Source organism: Parus major, chromosome 1A (assembly GCF_001522545.3).
Source record: "Parus major isolate Abel chromosome 1A, Parus_major1.1, whole genome shotgun sequence".
Taxonomy (NCBI): domain Eukaryota; kingdom Metazoa; phylum Chordata; class Aves; order Passeriformes; family Paridae; genus Parus; species Parus major.
Genome location: NC_031773.1, coordinates 42,128,446 through 42,150,867, shown reverse-complemented (window position 1 = coordinate 42,150,867; position 22,422 = coordinate 42,128,446).

Below are 22,422 nucleotides of genomic sequence, written 5' to 3'. Positions count from 1 at the left end.
AAAACATTTCAATGTTTGCTGAGTATATTTTATAAACTAACTTGGAAAATCCTGTTCACTGATTTGGGGGCATGTGGGGAGAATAGGAAGGGCAAAGTCAAGGAATGAACTGATCTCTGTATTAGGAGTTGTAGTTCCAGCTGCCAAAGCTGTAATGAGATACTTGTATAGCAGTAATCAGCTGTATCAATGCTAAAATTAATTTCAGTAGGGATGCATGGTAAAAGAATCTAGAAAGGATTAGAGTCCTACCATCTTAAAATAAGGATTAGGGTGAAATTTTTCTCTGTTTCTGATTGTCATGAGATAATTCAAAACTCATTTAGAATTGCTTTCCCAAAGGAAATATAAATGTTTTTCTGACTAAAGTACTTGACATTTTGGTTGATGATGAAACATATGATCCCCAGGGCTGAACAGTCTTCTGTCTCAAACTTAGATTCCTGGATATTGGTGTTTTCTCTCTGCTTTTCACTTTGCTCCCTTTATCCTTGGTATTTACAAATATTATAAGAATTTATTTCATTTATGCCCTCACAGTAGCTTTCTTAAGACTCTGACCTGACCAAAAACCCCAGCTGTTCTGTAACATCACCCCTGTTCTCAGCAGTGAGCAGGCTGTGGATTTTACCCCAGCTCAGCCCTCTGCAGCACCTGCTGTCTCCCAGTGACACTACAACCTGCCCTTCAGGGTCTGGGCTCCAGGTGGTCATTGCCTCCTCATTCTGTCCAGGAAGGTGGAAGCTGCTAAATATCTCCTTTTCACCCTAATCCTTATTTTAAGATGGTAAGGATTTTCAAGAGAATTAACAGTCTGGAATTCAGCTTGTAGTGAGTTTCAAAGCTGCTGTGTCTGGCAAGTCTGATCTACTTTGGATCATTTCCTATAGAAAGGTGATGAATAGTTCACTATTAGTCCTGAGGACTCAAAAAGCTCTCCATGTTTGCAATGTGGCTGCATTTTGATGCAGAACGTCTCAATCTATCTCATTTCCTCTGGTCATATCCATTACCACTCCTTGCTGTTTGTGGCACCTGTGTTCCATAATCTCTACTTTCAGAAAAGAGTTAGGAGAGCTACACCATGAACCCATCAGGATGTGCAAGTTTTCCCCTGATTCAAGGCTATTCCTCCTCTTTGAGGCACTTCCAGATCTCTTTCCTAGGTGGCCATAGGAGACACTTCCAAGGGTGAATGACTCGGTTCCAAGGAGCAGAGGGATGTCTGAGAGCATCCAGCCCAGCAGTGCATCCAGGATGTACAACAAGGTCTGAAGCAGATCCACACAGACATGCTGGGATGATCCAGTGTGTACCTGCTGCTGAGCCAAGAGCCTGTGCTCACCTCACAAACACTGCACTTGCCATTCCTTTCCCAGTCTTGGCCCCTTCTTTTTCATGAGCTGGTCTCTTAATGCATTGCCACTGTGCTGTGCTGTGGACTGGCTGGTGCAAACCAGGCTCTGCTTTGTGTCTCACCTGCTGTGCATTTATCTCAGAGAGACAGAGCAGAGAGCTGGAGACTGCTAATGTGGTAAACCACTGCACTTAGCTCCTTCAGAACAAGAACTTTCTGCTCTTCAGGGTAGTTTATATTATTTTGAAAGGAATTAATAACCAAAGAAAGCACTGTAATACCAGAACGGGAATGTCCGCATTCTTACCTGTTTCAGGGAATGAATTTTACATTTTCTATACGTATAAATTTTTCTGGTGTGAACCTTGCTTGCTTTAGATTTGAAGGAAAAGTGCCAGGGTCCTTTTCATTAAAGGGAATGTTAGCAAGTGCAACAGAAAGAGTCCTTTTTGCAGTCATATTAGCTGAAAGAACCTTTTCCCTGATCCCCAAAGTTATTTCTGTCTCTTATCTCCCTCCCATCCTCTTCCCCATCCTCACTTGCAAATTGAATTTCCTCCAAGCTTCTTTACATCTGAGAGCACTTCACCAAGCTCTGAACTCCTTGTAGTGAAAACCTCGAGTTCAAGGCTTCTTAGAAACATCCCTTGTTGCAGCCAAGAAAGGCTCCATTAATGAGGCATACATACTGATAAAGAACCTGAAACAAGAAATGATTTTCTGACTCCTTTTACTCTCTGAAGCCAAATGCACACAAGACTTTTTAATGTAGAAGGTATTTTTTACATCAATATCCCCAGCATGTAGAAAATTATTACCTCTTAAGGGTATAGTGAACTAACAGCCTTATACAATGTTAGTGACGGTCTCCTGAGACAAATTTGGAAATTGAGGAGATTTAGTAAAGGTGTAACATCATCCCAAAGGATTTGGGGCTGTTTCAGTTTTTGTTACAAATTGTATATGATTCACTGTAGTCTGACTTTTCTCTCTCTAGACTACCTCAGTTTTTGAAAAATGTTTTTTTCAAAACCACTCCACAGTGTCATGCTGCTGGATGGGGTTTTGTTTTGGAGTATTTCTTATTTCTCCTCTTTGCTCATGAAGGGGGTCAGATATGATAAGCTTAGATAAGATCAGATGTTTAAATCTAAGTAAATTTTTTTATTCTGTACATATAGCATGTCAAGAAATATGGATTATATGTTTATTTACAAATCTGTGTCTGTGTGTGGACAAATATCTTTATGCACCCTTAGTGCATGGGAAGTCAACACAGTGAAAATAGGCAGATATTGGTAACAGGAGGAAAGAAAAATTGGTTATGGGAAACTTAAATAAGGCAGTGAACAGTTGGATGTTCAGAAATTGAAATCTAATATACAATTCTATTTCCAAAATTATTATATCTTTTCAGCTTCTCACCCTAGTTTCTGTTTGGGCTTTTTTTATATATACTCAAGTAAATATATATATTATATTTATGTATATATACCATATAAATGAATATATACATATAATAGATATAATATATAGATATATATCAATATATCTATGTATACTATATATGTACATATGTAAAAGTATATAACAAGTATCAGTTTTTAGGCTTTCAGGAATCCATGATATCAAAAATAGCTACATTTTCAAGCATCCCAGGAATTTACATATAAAATTGCTTATTGTTTATTGTTTATGTAATAAATTTCAGTCATCACCTTTCCAGTGTCTGTTGGGGCAATTATTAAAATTGACAACCAAGAACTTATTTCATTACAATACACTGCAGTATATATAGCAGATAGTAATATTCCAGTGTGAGTGTTTATCAAAATTCATCAGAATTCAAGTAAAATTGGGTGGTGCTACTAATGTCACTGAAAATTGTTACAACTTTGCAGATCATTCATACACCAGTCAACATCTGGACATTAACTGTAACATAATGTTGTGTGTGATGTCTCAACAAAGACCTTTATAACATTGAATTGCTGGTGACCTGAGAGAGGTTATCACCAGTAAATTCTTCAGGCTAGGAATTACCTCAGTCATCTCAGAAGTTCAACTCTTCTTACAAAGACCTGTAATTATCCTTAAAGATAACTCAAATTAAAAAAAAAAAAAAAAAAAAAAAAGGAAAGAAAACAGAAAAACTCAGTAACTGTGTATTGGGGTAATGCTGTTTTACACAGTTAATACAGTTGAGCTGTATAGTACCTGCAGCCTTAGCTGTGTCCTAGAACTTCTTTCCTGTTCCCACCTTACTGAAGAAAGAACCAAACAGAGCATATAAAACAGCCATGGCTGGTCACTTAGCTGTTCATGAGCAGCTGTTCTGCAGCTGCATTCACATAGGGCTTGGAAGATTTACTGGGAGAGGAATTCAGTAAGCAGAGTATAACAAATTCAGAAGTTGCTTTTCAGATATATCTGAATTTTTCCTGAGTTTTGTGGTTCTTGGATTTAAAGGAAATAACTGTTTCTGTATACTTTCTTTGTTAGGAAAAACAGTTTTTCTTATTTTCCTCCTATTTTCTAAGTTTCTAGGTTTTATATTGGTTATTGTGCAGTAATAGAAAATAATTTATTTTCTAAGCTTTATCACAAATGACAAACATGGAAGCTTGAGTGATTGCAAATGATCATATTTATTTTTTCCACTCTGGTTATTCCTGATAACTGGAACATTTTTTTTTTTTTTTCCTGATCAATGTGAATGACACCTTTCAGTTGCTTCTTTGTAACTCCCTTGTGCCATCATTCCATTTTCAACAAAGCTTGGCTTTTGAGCTGAGATTGAAAAAGTTTAGATCAAAACAAGTGTATCTGCTATCAGATAAATTCAAGAGGTTTTTATTTTCTACTTTGTTCAACACATTTCAAAACTGAATATCCTTTGCTTTGTAATTTTTTTTCTGGAGTTATGCCAGCCTTCAAAGACCATTGTTTTGACTATGTGTTTGGTGTTTTACTCAATTGTACTTCCCAGATAGAAATAGGCTTTATTTATTTTTGGTTTAATTGTTCATACAGAGCAGCTCCCTATTAATGGAAAAGTGTTCAGAACACCTACCTTTCCTCTCCATGGAAAAAATAGCCTTTTTCATGTTCAAAAGGTAAATGTGAAGGCAAACCTACAAAAGAAAGCAGGTTTGCATCTGATTGCAGTGCCATGACCTCTACAACTTCTCAAATTAAAAAAAAAATAAAAATCCTGCTGGACTAGCCATACTTCCACACTGATTACTTATGTGGAATAATCTACATCCCTTTGGTGTAGGTAATTACATCTAATGTGGAATTGGATTACTGCCTTAAGAAATGAAAGAACCAATCCTCAAATTTGCCTCTGGAATGCCAGGCTAATATTAAGAGTAATACAAACGGTATTAAAATGTTCAATAGCAAGCCATAAAAATATCTGTTTTTCTTGTATTTACTTAAAATATTTTTTTCTGTTGGTCTCAATATGGGGGTAAATTCTGTAACAATTACTGAAGTCAATGATATATTGTACCTTCATCAAGCCAGGCGATTTTATTCATTTTAAATGGTGATGTCAAGTAATAAAAAATGAAATATATGATTTGTCAGCAAGTTACTTAATGCATCACTCTAAATAGTCCCACAAATTTCTGAGGAGTCTGATTTTAACTGCATGTTAAACATTGAACTTGATGGCATATTGAGTTTATATTGATTTATTTATCTTTTTTGTGATTTCTTAGGTCTGTCATTCTGTGCCCATCAGGCCCTAAAAGTATTCCTCTTGCCAAGCCTGTCTGCCACCTGTAATACATAAGGATGAAAAGCCAAAGAGAAAGAATTCAGTCTCCTTTTGTTTTCCTGAGAGAGGTGTTTCAGAAGCAGTCCTTGGCAGCAAGAATAAGGGAGGATTTAGCACTAACCCTGATGTTTCCAAGGCTTCCAGAGGAACCCTCTCAAGGAGAAGCAGTTGTCTGATTCCAAGTTATTTGGATGGTGTATATTGATGGGGGGAAGTCTCCTTCTAGTCAAGGCTCCTCTTCACTCTAATAGAAGTTTTTAGGACTCTCTTGATGAGTGAGCAAATAGAGGAACTACTCAGAAGGGCCACCTTAATTTGGAAATGAAAGCATCAGTTTGTCCTGTAGCCTGGCTCTTAGGTTTTTCAGCATGTATGGAGATCAACTTTTGTCTCCCTTTATGTGCTGTCAAACACTGATGCAAGTGAAATCATGATTCTTTTCTTGAGCCATCGCTCAGCATCATTTAAATCCCCATTCACTCAATTACAGCTTAAAATTGTGGAGTTTCTCTTTTATTCTGTAAGAATGAGGAAAGAAAGTGATTTTCCCTCTCTCACTCAGACCATATTTCTGTTGACCTAGAGGTGTAATCTGGGCTTTGGTAGAGGTAAGCTGTGCCTAGGACCATATTTCATGATGACTTCTGATGTTGAGTTCATTATGGATACATTTAGAATTCCAGTCCCCATATTCTTAAGTCAGTAAAATCCAGTGAACTGGAACATTTTGGGGAGTTTGCTTAGATATTCTAGCTTTGTCACCCTCATAGAGTTTTATGTGCCTTCAGAGCTCTGTTCTTTCTGTTGATTTACACGGACATTTTTTTTTTTTTCCATGAAAAATATTTTATTCCTGCCCATTTCTCCAGGACCTCATGAGTCACATGGGGGATTCCTCATGAGGGAGAATGTCTGTCCTGCCACCTCTAAGCCAGCAGGGCACTGTCAGAAATTAAGTTATGTCCACTGGTCTGTCTGAAATGTAAAGCTATATCCTATACACACTATAAAGAGAAAGCCCTCCAAATGCCTGTATCCCCTACTAGAATTACTGAATTCCAATGAATATAACAATATCTGTTCATGGAAGGGGAGGGAGAAGGAAAATTTTTCTCTAAACCTTTAGACAGTCTTGCAGTATTTAAGTTAATACTATGAAAAGATATCACAGCATACATAAAACATGAAATGCCAAACAGGAAGACTTCTAATATTGCAGCAGCTTTGCAAAGACAGATGGTGTAGCACAGACAAGACACAATATTGCTTAGGCATTTGGTAGCTCACAGTTCTTCCCTAAACAACAGAGTTAGTTTAAAATCTACTAAAAACAAAGGAAATTCTGTCTGCCTCCTGCCCAGGTTGGAAGGAACCAGCTGTTTCTTTTAAAAATGCCTCATAGATTATCCTGTGCAAGATATCTTAATGCCCTCATTTCACCAGAGTCAGACATCAGATTTGCCTCCAAACGAGTACCTTTTCCCAAGCAGTCAAGCAGTCCTCATGATCAGCATTTCAGATGCCTGAAGGAATTTAGTATCTGGATGGATCTTTTAAAAAAAATTCTTTTAAATAAAGCATATCAAACCATATGTTCAAGGCTACTTTAAGAAACCCCTCAAGAGAGCTAAGTCTAATGCTAACATATGAATCTTTTCTACACAGGAGCATAATATGGCTGTGGCATTTTAAAACAACCAAATTGTTTTCCTTGTGGAAAGGGGCAGTCTGTTCAAACCTTAGCCTTTTCCTTTGTCTTGCAGATAAAATGACTGTTCCTGAAATGTGGAAATATCCAAACATATTCCAGATGGATATTATAGCCTATATAAAACCTGTCAGCATTTATCCTGATGAATGTAAACAGTCAGGTGATAACTTTTTCCATTAACTCCATCTGAAAAAATGAAAACCAGTTTGTTGTATTTCTGTATTTTCCTTCCTGAGGAGTTGGTAGAGTTGTTCCTCTGCCTGCCTGTACATTTTTTTAACAAATGGTTTTAATAAGAGAAGGTTGGGCCCGCAGTCTCATATCTCTTCAAACACAAGAGCACTCAGATATAGCTGGAAAGAATTTTCTAGAGAAGAATGATTAGGGATCAGTTCTGATAATACTCACTGTCATGGAACCTTCCTGGTCTATATGTGTTACATGGAAAAATTGTTCCTTAAAGGCAGCATCTTGGCTCTCTCTTTCCTCTGTGCTGCCCACTCAGGGTGTAAATGTCTAGATGAGACGCCAGTTCACTGATATCCTGCCAGAGGAAAAGACTCAGGGAAACAAGCTTTCAGCAATTCTGCATTTCTGAAGCACAAGGGAGAGATGGGGTTGCTGAGGTCTGGTTTAGAGGAGTGAGCTGTTAAGAGAGCAGCTGGGTCCCAGCTCCACTGCTAAAAGTGGTTCAGCAGAGCTCTGTGCCTTTCTGATGCGATTGCCCCTTGGGAGCTGTGCTGCTTAAGCTCCTGGTAGCTGGCTCTCTTCCACCTCTCTGTCAGTCTCAGATCTCGATCCAGTCCCTGTAAGGGCTGCTGGTGGTTTCAAAGTGTGCTTTTGGCAGTGGGTACAAGCAAAAGCAATTATTTTTTGCTAGAAAAAAAATACTTGGGGCCTAATGCTCAGCTGCTCTGAGTGGCAGCAGGCTTACAGCTTTGATGGCAGCCTGTGTGTGCAGGTAGACAGCTGAGCCCTCAGTTAACATCAGGCTGGGAAAAAGCAGCAAACCTGCCGACATGCTGGCTGGTGGGAGAGCACTAAGGCCAAGTGTATGCTTGTGGATTCCTAATGAACAGTTTCCCTGCTGACATGACCAAGCCTCCTGAACCACAGTGCTCCTGCATTTGCTGCAAGGTGCAGCAGCTCTCTCAGGAATGGCTGTCTCATGTCCCCAGGGCACTGGGCATCTCTTGCTGGTCACCTCCTCAAAGGAGAGTCACATTACGTTACAGAAACATGACACAGGAGAAACAAAGTTCTGCTGGTACTAGAATTGCAGCTTCACCTCTCTTTCATTCCTGTCTGGTTTAGACTTTATGATCTCTCCATAGGCACTGAGCCTTTCCTACAGACATCAATTTACCACTTCCCATCACCTGCCTCCCTCTGGGCAAAGAGAAAAGCCCACCACCAGCATTGTCAGCCCTCAGCCCAAGGCTGCATGCTTCCCTAGTGTGAAAAATGCAGGGAAGAGGGCAATTTAAGAAGACCTATTTGCATTTAAATATGCTTTTAATTATGTAATATGTTTTCATAAACCTCTTTAAATAGTCATAGTACTTTATTTTTCTTCCCATTGTCATTGAACAATTACCCATACATTTGTTCATAAGTGGAAGTGTTATCCTTTCTATAATTAGAGAATGCTATAATTATAAAGGCCTCCAGTTCTAATCAGCCTTGGGCAACAACCTCCAAGATCAGCTCTTGCATATGCAGCTGTACAAAAACCTCAGCACTGTGATGCTCAGAGGCATCTTTTCTCCTCTTTAATAAAGCTGACTCATTTTGATTTTGTCATTCTTGGTAAGACAAGATCTGTTATGCATAGAATGTGGGTGAGGTGATCATGGGTTTATTTAGTGAAGCTCTGCACATCATCTCTGTTCCTCCAGTTACATGATGCAAAAACTGACTGGGAGAGAGAAGTGAGATCAGAGATATGTGGGTTCTGCTCTTTGCAACAGATTTATGGAATGATTTTGCACCCTCAGATCACCTCTATGGCACTGTCTGCAAAAAAAAGATAAAGATTTTTATTGTTTTTATGAAATGCTTTGGTCACTTTGCCTGAAAATACATAACTTTTAATACTGGATATGGATCACCGAAGGAAAACAGGCTGATTAGTAGCAAGTGCTGGTATTAATGCATGTTTGCTAACCTCAACAAGAAAAACAAAATATTAAGAAGATGAATGATAATATTTTTACCTGATGAGACTTTATATACTCTTTCCTTAAGTGCAGCTGAAATACTTATAATACTAAGTCAAATTTTACAATTTGTCTGATTTGTTGTAGGATATTAATAATTAAAATATCTCCATCTTTGCCCTAAGATAGTAAGATATTTCTTTTTCCTGATGAACTTTCCTGCCATTTATCAGTGTGAAACAATCTTAGGAAATGAAAGAAATAGGCAATACTTCAAGAAGAAATAGAAACTTTCCAATAATGACTGAGAGAAAATTTTCTAATTAGATTCCCTTATCAGTCACTTCTAATGAATATGACACTGAAAAGAGTGTTCTTTGCAATAACAGCATTAGAGAGAAATGAATGAAACCAAGTTTTGTAAAGAAACACTAATATACAATCTCTTCTTATTCCCTCTTGAGTACCCACGTGTCTCCTGATACATGGGTGTTTTTTACCAATAGCAAAATTAACTTAGGGAGCCTTTAAAACAAGAAGATTTTGGCTGGTGAGTTAGGCTGAAAGATTTCTGTCTCAATACAATAACAGTATCCAGGCTGAAATCTTTATTGCCAACTAAAAATCCACTCTCTTTAATGTGTGTGGTGAAGTCTGATTTCTGTCTGTCAGTGAAGTGAAAGGTAAAGGTGAAACCTATGCCACCCTGGGTGGGGGAGGATGTGGGCATTGTATTGGGAGGCTTGCTGAGACTAAGTGAAAATGTCTGAGGGTGTGAGTGGGAGCAGTTTTCTTCTGTGTCTAATGCCCTACTCTTAGTCTTACACCAGAACCATGTGTGCTTAGAAATTAAGCCTTACCTAAAAGTACATTATAAACTAGCAAAACAATAATTATTGCATTTTGCCATAAAAGGTCAACAGAATAAATTTCTTGAAGTGTTTTCATACATTTAAGTCTGTAGATCACTCTTGCACAGGACTCTAGGAGTTTCTCTGTGATGAGGATTGCTTGTCAATGCATTCGAGAGTGAGCTGGCTCCTTTGGTTTTCTGCTCTCTGGTGCGTGATGCAGACACTGAGACACCAAAGAAAGTGTCTTTAACCAACCTTGCTGTATTTAATACAGTGAACATAGATGAATGAGCATTTGGACTGCATTGTCCCTGAGATGGGTTCCTGTCAAGCACTGGGTGGGGAAATGGGACAATTTTTAGACTACCTGTGGCAAATACATATTGATAACACATAGGAAACATGCAGGTGCAACACTGAGTGACCTGTTTGGTAGCTGTGTGAAGTGGCAGTCTATTGATCAGCTGTTTAGGCTATTTAAACTTTCTGGAAACACTTGGAACAAGGAGTGGGCAGGAAAAGCTGATCCTGTAGAGAGGTGCTGCAGAGTGCTGACATCTCATAGACTGCGGGTGAGTCACCACGAGTTAAGATTCAGCTCATTTACAAGATGCATGCTTTCTCTCCCAACCACAGAGATTTCAGCAATATATTTCTTATATTCAGAAGAAATGTTATAAAAAACTTGTATTTAAAGTTTTCTTTAAAAACTCATCATTAAGAACTTCTCTCAATTTTGTTTTCTTTTCTATTCTTATTATAAGAAAAAACCTTGTTCTCTCTCTTTGTAGCAATTACCTCATGGGCCTGCTGTAAAAAGAAATAGTTTTAAAGACATTTATCTCTATATATGAAGGTTGACTTGAAACCACTTGAAAAATGACCATACTGGAAATGTTGACCTTCATTTTAACAGAAGTAGTTGCTGATACTGCCCTGAATAGGCACTGAAAAAATTTCCCTCTTAGACCAGACAGGAAAAGTATCTGAAGTTTACATATAGATACATCTTCAGGATTACCAGGAGTTTTTAAGTGGGCTTGCTTTGTTTTTCATGAGGTGTTTTTCATAAGGTGGACAGAGCTATTTCAGTCGTGTGAACTAGAGCCATTTACTTCTGACCTTGGAAGATTTCAGTAATGTGTATTTCCACATCAAAGGGATAAGGAGATATGCATAAAGGCATAAAGGAGATATGGCCTTGCAGTTATTTTTTTGGGTCATGCTAAAATGGGTAATTTCAGAAATAAGAAAACAGAAAATGTGCAGCATTATTTTCCAGTGGCTTCAAGACAGGTAAACTAAATTCTAGTTACATAATTTCTCTAATGATGTTTATTCATTTCAAAACTTCTGACAGTGTAGGAAAATGGCTTAATCTTGTAACATATCCTGAAATCAACTATTTTGTTTCAGAATAGTAAGGATAAAACTACTTAGGCCTAACAAAAAATGAACTGTCTTCCACATGTAAGTAAGCTTTCTCTGCCTTCATAGCCTCCTCTGGGCTGGAGAAGAGGCTCTTGTACTTAAGTGCTGCTGTGTCAGATCTTTGTATGAATAGGCCAGCTCCTTGCATGCTCATAAGCTACTGGCACAAACTGTGGCTTGCTCTCATTATGTTTTCTGTGAAATGTGGCTCAAGAAGTGTGCAGTGGCAGAGTGCAGCAGTTTCCCTGAGTGAAGGCTGCAGAAAGTGCTTCTCTTGGGGGTTTACTGTTTGGTGATTCTTGAATGCACTGCATCTGAAATGGTGAACTAAAATCACTGCTGGTCAGACATTCCACCTTGTGCATTTGCTGTTTGAGAATATTGATCCCTTAGTGCTGATGTGGTCTATGGGCATGGCTTTATTTCAGCTTTGGGAAACAAAAATCTTGATATCCAGCCGCTCATGTCTCCACCAACCAGGCTCTGCTCTAATGAATTATTATCCTCAGATCATTTGCAGCAGTGCCTGATTTCTTTCTAGGAAAAGGTCCAAGGAGGCATTTTAAAAAGCTTACAATTTGCTGTGGTTATTAAGTAGTATGTGGCTTTGGAACAATTTATACACCAAAAAAAATACAAGTTTTTTAAAAAGCCACTGGCTGTTGTAATGGCTTTTTATCCACTGCTGTTAAAAACACTTTCTTAGATTCTTTTTGAGAGAAATTCAAGTAGGAAAGAACGATTAGAGCATTTTTTTTTATCAAATAACTTGGAGCAGAGGCACAGACATTTTTCACAAAAGTATTCAGTTTTCTTTTAGGTTGAAATTTGCACCTAATTCACACAATGGAACTTTTTACGGCTGATTTGTTTTTCTCAATACAGCTGCAGAAGTGAGCTTCTTACATAAAAACTGAGAAGGAGATTTAAGTGGGTAATGGAATAGATGCTTTTCCAGAGGTTAAAATATTGAACTGGGTGGGATCGTCCACTACCTGTGTTATGGATGCTTACATTAGAATTGGTCAACAGTCACACTTTTCTGCCCTTGAATTTGGCACCATTGTGAAGTGCTGGAAGTGTGTTTCTTACAAGCTGTGTTTATGATGGTCTGTATTTTTTCCAAAATCTCCTCAAATCTTCCTGGCATTTCTCTAATGTCAACAATAAGTCACAACTGTCATATAAATTTGCACATGGCCTGTCTTATCATGCAGCTATGGCCTTGCCAATATTGTTGAGTGTCAAAGGAAAACAAACCCAAGCCCCTAACCTGCCTCCTTTGACACTGGACCCTATTCATGTCTCTGAGCCCAAATGGAAAGCGACAAGCACTTCCTCACAACACGCTGGCTGTATGAACAAGTGTTGATAGCACGGGTTGAAAGACACAGCCTGTTGCCACCATGCCCAGCTGTTTCTTCACTAGTTACCATTGTGCTGCCTCTCTCTTCGGGTTGGCAAGTGTCTTTCTAAGTAGCCTCACATTTTGTCTCCAGGGTACTCTATCTTTGGTGCTGCTTGCCAGTACAATAGATGAGCCTCTTTCCCAGTGCTGAATGTGATGCTTTTGTGTAGACTTAATCTTTGGTGAAGCAGGTTCATCCCTGCTGCTTACAAAATTTGCAGAACTCAGTGCCAAGAAGTGCATCTGCTGTTGGCCCTGTCACTTTGTTCTACTGAAACAACACTCATTTTGTTCCTGGGCTCTGCTGTCCTGATTTACTAGATGTAGTTTGAGGAGAATAGCTTATTTTTATGCTTTGTCATTTTTATGCTTTTTTAACTTACTTAGCTTGTTGAATTTTCACGACTCAAAAAAACCAGCTTGATGTCCTGATACAGAATCCTTCCTAACACAGAGTTCTATCCCCAGCCTTGACCAAAGCAGCATGTCCTTTGCATGCAGTGACATGGACAGGGGTCAAGCTCTGATTTTTGCTATTGCCTTTCCTATATTCACCTTTGGCACCTGGGTCTGCTGTGCCTTGTATGGCAAATGTGTTTCTGAAACCAGCCCCAAATATCTTTGTTTCCTTATGGATTCAAGCTATGTACAAATCCTTTTTGATCCTGTGGTAGTGGGTATTAGACTCCTGGAAAATATAATCTGCACAAGCTCAGACAGGAGATACCATTGTAATATGTGCAGAAACCCCATGCCTTGTATCAAGTCCATTCCTGGTAGAACATCTGGAAAATTTGATTTTGTGCCTATCATGAAGCAACTTCTAAAAGTTACCATACATGTGGGGTGAACCCTTTCCTTTGTATTCAATGTAAATTTGCATTAGACATAGTAACCAAGTGAACTGATTACTTAATTACCACAGTTGTATTTAATTATCCCAACATTTGCAATCCATGATTTTCCAGTCAAAGGTTTATTTATGCTACCTTTCCACTGGCGTGAAACATGCTAAAGATCCATTTGTATGCACCTTTAGAAGCTCTTACAAGATAAGAACTCTGCATAGCTCTTTCTAATTCAAAGTTTAACCTTTTTCCAAGCACTAGCTGGCTGAGAGCTCTCCCTTTAACATATTCAGTGCTAACAAACCATCAAGAAATGCTGAGGCTGATGTCAAATGCTATGAAGCAGAGGTGATAATGAGAGGAGAGGATATTTTTTGTGGTGAGCTCCTCCTAATCTCGGCTCTGAGTTTCCAACCCTGTGTTTCAGTTATAAACGAGGATATCCATGTGTTGGCTGAGCCTGAGTCTTTGCCAAGGACAGCAATCTGAGTGCAGCAGATTACTGTCCTAAAATAACAGAAGTCAAAGAGGGAAAAGGTTGCTTGTCAAGTCCAAACACTGCAGAGTCGTCTCCCACTCCATGCTGTCTGGTGCTTTGTGCAGACTGCTTTTTAAAACCTCTGGCTCTTGCTAGTCTCTTGAGAGACAAATCTTTGCTTTAAAAACCTCAGCTGACAACCATCCTGAAGTATGACTCCTTGCTTAGCTCTTATAATACTTCCCCTCTCTTCTGCTGTAAATGTTTGAAAGGAAAGCGCATCACATTGAAGGTTTAAGAAGGAAGTGGGATAAACTGCTCCTTGCAGTGGAACAGGCACCATTGTTGCAACCTTTATTGAAGACCTGGAATTTAATGGAATTTTATGTGTCCTCCCTCACAGTGCAACTGAAGGAAATTTTTGCTTTGCTGATTCCTATGACCACAGTATCCCTGAGCAACAGCAGAGCATGATGCAAAACTAACAGGTCTCCTGAGATACCCTTCTGAAATAACTGCGGCAGAACTGCTCATTTCCTTGGTTTCTGAGATGACCAGACTTTGGGTTGTTTTTTTACTGTGTCTGGCAGCAATAAAAGAAAGCCTGCATCAGCTCCTGCTTTAAACCTTGTGGAAAGCTTAATCTGAGGGCACAGCCACAAACATGATTATGTAGGCTGCCACCCACTGTCTTCTGATAATCTCCTCAATTTCTCCCTGGAAGTGCTGGGAGTCCTCTGTAATGCTGCTGTGAAACTGAACTTGAAGCCATGTTCTCCCACTCCAGTAAATACCTGTTTATCTCTATTGGCATGTATAGAATAGTGCCATATTTATACTCACTAAAGTGAGATCAGAAGAACCTTTGGTAAGGTTTTAATTCTTTTAATAGAAGTAAAAATTAAAATGCCTCCTTCTCTTGTGATAATGAGTAATTACCATAGACTGAATAACCATATTTTATCTGTTTATTTCCCTATCAGTCAGCTACATCTGTTGGTATAGAGATGTGTTCTTCCATTCTTTATCTGGTGCCTTTTCTTATGACATGCTTGTGTTAGTAGGTCCCTTTGGACTGTAGGCCTTGCAGGATAGGGTTTTCTGGGTAGTATCAATTCTTCCCAGGTGAACTGGCCAAAAGTTAGGCATGTAGTTCAAAGCCTATCTAGATTCCCTCTGTAGACAGGGAAGAAGGACAGCTACCAGCACGGATGTGCCATCGCAGACGTTTTACACATTGCAGCGAAGGTGGGCAGACTCACCTCTCTAGGGGTGGATTTCTCTCTGTATTACATAGCCCATTTTTGTATGTTTGAGACCAGGGTCCAAATTCTAGTATCACTCTCTAGATCCCTATTTGGGATCTACCAGGTAAGCTAGCTCTGAACAAGTGGGAACTCTTCTGGTTCTTGAGTCATCAGTAACCCAGTCTGGGCATGAATTCAGTAACAGGCTGAGCTTTTAATGATGAATGTTGTGTTCTGTTGCATGCCGTGGTGGAACAGGACGATTAACAGTGTGGGGCAATGATATACTCTAATAAAAGGTGTTCCTGGCTGCAGTGTAATCTGAGGTAAAGAACTGCCTGACCTATCTCAGTGCTTTTACCCACCCTCCTAAAGTGGAAGTTTGATGTGTTTTGCCTGTGATTGTCAGTGGGATGTCAAATAAAGGCCCTTGTACTCTATGGACATGCTTAGACACCTTGAGATACTTAGCACCTGAACCTCAAATATATCCAGTGGTCTAGGAAGGCAGATGTGCTTTCTAATCCTGTGGCTCACATTCTACTGGCAATGTCCCGCTGGCCTCATTAGAGAGATCTCCCACTAAACTCAGACTAGCACTGCAATCAGGATTAAAGGTTTGGCCTTAACAGTTCATCAGTCTGCCATTTAAAAAAAAATTAATTTTTGATCTCATTCAGATTTACTTTCTACCTGTGTGGCCTTTTCCTTTACTTTGGCATTCTTCCCTTGAATTATTTCTGTGTCAATTGTAACTCAGACCAACAAGGAGTCAGACTTTGCCCAGCGCTGTTGCAGGAGTAAGACAGTAGAGGGTGCAATGTGAGCAATAAATTTGTCTTCTAGACATTGTCTCTCCTTTGCTCAGTCAGCTTTCTGACTCACCGACTGAGCCCACAGTCAACACCTGAGCAGCGGCACCATGAAGATAGTCCATGGCCAGCTCATGAGGCTGATGGAATAACTAAATAGCCAGGTTTCAACAGTGTTTTGCAAGTGATAAATTGTATATTCTTTCAATATCTTACTTAGCACAGTCCTTACCATATAACCTCTGGATGCTAATGTGGATAAACTAGGTAGAATGTGAATCCTGGTCTTCCTCTCATCTTTCCAAATCCCAAACTGTTCCAACATTCATGTGCTTTTTTAAATTCTGGCTGTGGATCAAGATCATGAATCAACCTGTTCTTTGTTTTGTTAAAGAAGGATCATGAATTATTCATACTCTGGCAAAAGGCACAATGAAATAATTAGGCATTAACTATGCACTGTAAATCAACCATGAAAGGAGTAACTTCCAAACTGAGACTATATTTCATAAAGATTTGTATCCATATAGATCATAAATGTCTGGCAGTTAGTTTGCTGGGTTTCTGAAATCCAAACAAGGCTCATCTTTTTGGCAAGTTATGATGAGATGAAGAATGTGAAGAGAGGCTGTAATTATCACTATTCTGCATCTTTTCATCTTCATATAAGTCCTTGGGTTAGAGAGGATCAGATTTAGACTGTCTGACAAAATCATACTCTACTCTGGCAAATAAAAGATAATAACAAAAGGAATATATTACAATTTTGTGATTAGTTGGTGCCTGTGGCAAAGCAAGACAAGAGTTAAACTTTCAATATGTGTAATAGACATCATCAATTAATCTTTTAGGCATCTTTCAGACCAGGTCTATGAAGGCACCCAACATACAGTGGTTTCCTTCAGCTAACAGAATTAGTGCAGTGTGACAATACCTGATTTTTATTGGTTTGTTTTTTTTTTCCTTTATTAGAGGAATTGGAAAAGATACAGTTTAATGAAGATTTACATAGGCATTTGAGGGAATAGATTTTTAACCTGTTGGTCCTGTGGGCTTCAATATCTTCAACCAGCATTTTGCTTGTTTAGAGGTGATCACTGCTCTCTGGCCTCCATCATTATTAAATGAAAGATGGATCACAAAATAATTGTAAAAAGCCCACAACGAACCCAAAACACATCTCATTCTAGAACTTTATGTTCACTAAACAGCTTTATGTAAAGTGGAGTAGTTATGACTGTTGTAACACAGTTTCCTTGGGATACAAACACCAGCCCATGCAAGGAAATGGACACTGGGCTGAATCAAAGATGTTGATCCATTCTAAATGCCTTAGAGTAGACAGTGTAAGCATTTGTGTTTGCTTATTGCACATGTCCAACTTACCAGACTTCAAAATACATGATGAGCTGTTAAACACACTCATTTAACTGACTCAAACCCGAGGCATCCACACATACACCACAGATATCTTTAGGCTGAAATCACAGGCTGAAGCTTTCTTGTCACAGTTCAACTACTTTGAAAAATCCAACATTAGCCCAGACAACTGGACACACACCATTCACAGCTCTGTACAGTCAGTGAACGATTGGAAAGGAAGGAGGATCTCTCCTTGTGGGAGAGATTTGAGCCATCTCCAATGTAAACATGAAGGCACAAAAAATAAGTGCAGAAATGATGTTATAATAGCAGTACAGTTGTGTGTTTTTGTTAGGAAACACGTATCTTATAAACTTATGAACGTACATGCTCTTGGAAGAGTGCTTTTAATACCACAAAAACTGCTGCAGGCTATAAATGGGGTCATAGGCGTGCTTCATTTGAAAAAAAAAGGGCAATTGTGCTGAAAGGACATGAGAAGGGAAAGCTGTTCACCTTAAGCGGTATTGGAAATGAGGAACTCCTACTGATAAATTCACAATGGAGTCTGAAAACATATCCTTTTAAACAGGAAAAGGAAGCTATTGTAGGCTAGCACAGCCACTGGGGGGAAAATTGCAATCAGAGGATCAAAACGAGTGTGTTATTCCTGGGTATTGGAATCCAAAGCTGGGTTAAATCTGGGAGACATGATGGGAACAGAGATTGCTTGGAGGTATCCTGCTTTTGCAATCACAGAGTTTTTACAGATACCCCTACATTGCCATGTCTGCTCTCATACCATTTGTACTACTTAGCTAGAATTCAGTCTTGATTAATAGTGGCAATAAGTATCAAGCAGACTCTGTCACTTGCTCAGGACTTTCCAGAAATACTGCTGGCTAGATTTTTAGCCAGAGGTGAAATCAACAGCAAAGCCTTTCCATTATATATAAATTCCATTTCTAGTGCCATAAGTACAGACTGAAAGATCAATATTGTCTCAGAAAATGAAGCTACATGGTATACTGGCAACATTAGGGCATTCCTAAAATCTTTGAAATGCCTTGCTCTTGTTTCAGTCACAAGAATCACAGCATTCATCAGCACTGATTTTTCAGAGGACCATTAAAAAACTATAAACAATGTAATGGGCCTGAGACTTGACTGAATTTTAAGACACTTTTTTAGGTTGTTTACAAGGCATGTAATATTCAATCCCTAAATATGTCAATCAAAATCATATGACCTTATGTCTGTAGTAGCTATAAGTATCTGAAGCATTTTCATTTTGAGATTAATGTGTATATTTGTGTTTTGACTTCAGGTTCAAAGGTCTGGCCAAATTTTCCTCATGGTCTCCTCTATCACCTAATAGATTTGCACTGGTTTATAGCATGATTGACTCTGCCCTTCCTTAGTCCTCACCTCTGAATCCTAGCGAAAGGGATTGTGTCTAGAACCTTCCAATCAGTTCTTCAGGAAGAGATGATAACAGGTCTCTGCCATGAGTTGTTGTTGCATGATTGATTTAGTTGATTTAAAGAAAACAGTGCTTAAAGAGGAGCATGACTGAAATGACCCAAGCAGTCCACCAGCTGTTTTGGCATGGTCTAATATAGATTTCTTTTATGTAAGAAAGATGTGTTATATTCTGCTTTGCTCCACTGCTACCCCCAAATCCTCCTGCATGGCCTGGGTGGTGTGTGCCAGTGGGTCTGGTGCCAGAGCAAGGGTCACTGTAAATCCTCAAATACACATCTCCCAAATGAAAAACTGAGGCAATCTCCTTGGTAAGCAGTTTCAGGCTAGACTGCTGAGTCTTGCTTTGCTCACATGCAGAAGAACTGATGCTGCTAAGTCTATAATAATACATGTAAGAAATGCTGGTGTTTGTATTTAATATCAATCCACCTCTGAAGTAATTGCTGGTGGATTTCACATGGGCTTGCCTTCTCCAAGGCAGACGTGGTCCTGGGCACTGCTGGCCTGTGAACCGCAGGAAACAAAAGGCAGAGTTTACAGAACAGGAAACCTCCCCACAAGTCTGTTCCCATTGGAGGCACACACTGGTCCCACGATAGGAGTGCCCAAGTTGGGGGCTCTCTAACTTCTCCTCCCCCCTGCTCTGGGGAGATGCTCCTGGCATGTACATCCTATCACCCCATGCAAAAGCAGCTGCCTGTATCCCCCTGCTCACAGGAGCCCCTAAATGCCCATATTTGCAATTGTGTGTGTATGCACACTCCCCACAAAGGCTCATTGGAAGAAAAGAAAAAGCAGATGAAATAGTGGTAGCTGTCTGGTTTCATTTCTGATTGTTTGCCAATATTATGGGCTGTGTCCAGCTAGTGTTTTGTGTATGGCATTCTCTGGGGAGCTACTGGAGTGACTGAGCATTGGCCATGCCTTTGGAAATTCACACACCTGTCAAAGGCTTTCTTGGAAGAAGAATTTATCATATACTAGTGTCTAGGACTGTGCCTGGGCTTGATGGGTATTTCTTCTTTAGAAAGTTTTACATGTTGAAAAAATAGTTTTTATTTCTCGATTACATTAATTGCTGAGGGGAGCATGTATGTCTTTACAACAAATACAGAAAAGGAAGAAATAATATTTGGTGGATGTTAATCACAAGTCTGTTGGTTCTGTTTACACTAAACCTTTATAAATGACCAGGGGGGCAGGCTGAATTCAAAGTCCTCTGCCTAACTTGGAAAAGAAGTGACAATTGCTCCTTCCTCCCCACCCCTTGCATCTTGACATCTCAGCCAGCTCCGTGGGCAGCTCAACTGTTTCTAATCTCATAAAATTGATTTTTACCATCACTGTTTCTTGTAGCAGTGAGGAAAATGCCCGAATGCACCATGATCACTATCTGTTCCTGTGTTTGTTATGGTACTTTCCTGAATCCTTATCTTGTCTAGAGACCTTTCTCATACTGAATGCCCCGCAAGCACAGCTCAGGATACTTTCCAGGACCCAGAGGGCCAGCATCTGAGAAATACTGGCTGCATTTGTACAAGACTTGAGCCGTCAGATTCAGAAATACTGTAAATAATCTTGCATCCTCAGACAGAGGACTCTGTCTCACTTAGTGCAAATCCACAGCTTGGGATCTGGCTCCCTGTAATGTTAGTGGAAGTGAAAAAGGAGCCAGGACCCAGGTCCTGAGTAAAAGTGTGTTATGTCACAGGAGTTTTTGTGCAAAAGGTGAATGAGAGCTGCTGCCACAGGGGCCATGGGGCTGGTAGACAGCTCTCCCTCCTGCCTTGCTCAGTGTACCTCAAGGCTGGCATAGGACCTCTGTGGAGTCATGTTGCTGGGTCAGACACATTAACCTTAGTTGTCACTTTCTTGTTGTGCATCTTTGTTGTGGTTAAGGAATGGTACTCCCCAGTTTAGTGCTCCCACTGAGACTCTCCAAACCATGTGGTGCTCACTTGCTCCCCCTCCCCTCTCCCCTTTTCCCTGGGGTGGGATGGAAGGGAGAATTGGAGGCAGAAAAAGTAAAGACCGTGGGTTGAGATAAGACAACTTACTGGAAACAGCCATGAGATCAGAAAATGAGCAGCAGGAACTAGAATGCCACAGGGTACAAGAAAGAGGCAAACAATCCACATGGAACCCCCTCACCTGAAGACAAAACCCAGCCACTCCCTCCACCACACTACACCATGCTGGAGCTGGAAGAGACCCCTTTGCCCACCCCAGAAAAGATGAAGTGGTGCAGAATAACATCCAGGTGCTATCCATGTCTCTTCCCGTGTACTGCAAAATCCAGCCCTATCCTGGCTGGAACTGGGACAGTCTTGCACAGAAGAAAATATGAGACAGAAAACTATGCTAGCATGCCATATGAAAATAATATAATAATAGGAAGAAGCCATGTGCAGGGTTGGGAATATATTATATCAGTTTCAAAATTACAGCGAGAGCCTGGAAACTATTTATATGCTTTCTATGACAGACATAGTTCAAACAATTCAAAGGAGCTTTTTTTTTTTTTTGGCAGAGGAACATAGACCTATTGAAATAAAAATCTTACCAATTTATTTGTTAGCTAGAGGTAAAATGAGTGCTGGAGTTGTTCTAAACTGTTATACTCAAATTTAAGTAGCTAGACATAATTTTCAGGAAAAGTTCATGTATGATGTGAGATTAAGTTTAGGTAATTTGGAAGAAATTACAGATGTGGATCTGTAACTACTAGTACCTATTCCAACCATCAAGCAGTTGAAACATTTTTTTCAAAATAATAAAGTGCCCCATAGAAAAAGATTTCTGAATTAGACTGTGATACGAGACGTGAACAGCAAAACTGGAGAACAACAGTAATGAATAATGAACTATTACCTGCAGACAATTTTTTAGGACAAAGCTGAAGGTAAGAATGCCTGCCATATTAGAAACTTACATTGTAATTGCCGGGAAAGTGCAATTATGCAGAAAAAGTTGCATGAAAATCCAACATGTGATCCTGGAGCTGCCACGGTTTCATGTAAATTGGGCCTTTCCTGGCCATGATAGAAAATATCAGTCTCAGACCAGTCTGTATCTAATCAGCTTTGTGGTTTAATGAAGTTGTGACTTCTTCACACTGTGACATCTCCAGAGGTGGAGGTGTAGCTGGAAGAAAGGAGATGGTGATGGAAATAAGGATGTTGAGCTGATGACTTCATCTGAAAATGTCCCTGGCAGGTGACAATCCTGACAGATGGGAACTGGAAGATGAGGCAAGTGGAGCTGAGGGAGATCTTGCTGCCTAACAATGTCCTGCTGATTTTGGGGAAAACCTGAATGGTTTTCTGATGGTATAGTATACCCCAGAGATTAATCAGACACTTCATAAAATTCTATGTTCCACATTATTAACACACCTTCTGAACTATTTTGATGTTGACAGAACTTGTTGCTAATCTGGACTATAGGAAGGAAGTTGTGGGTAGGATGTCTCCCACAAGAGAG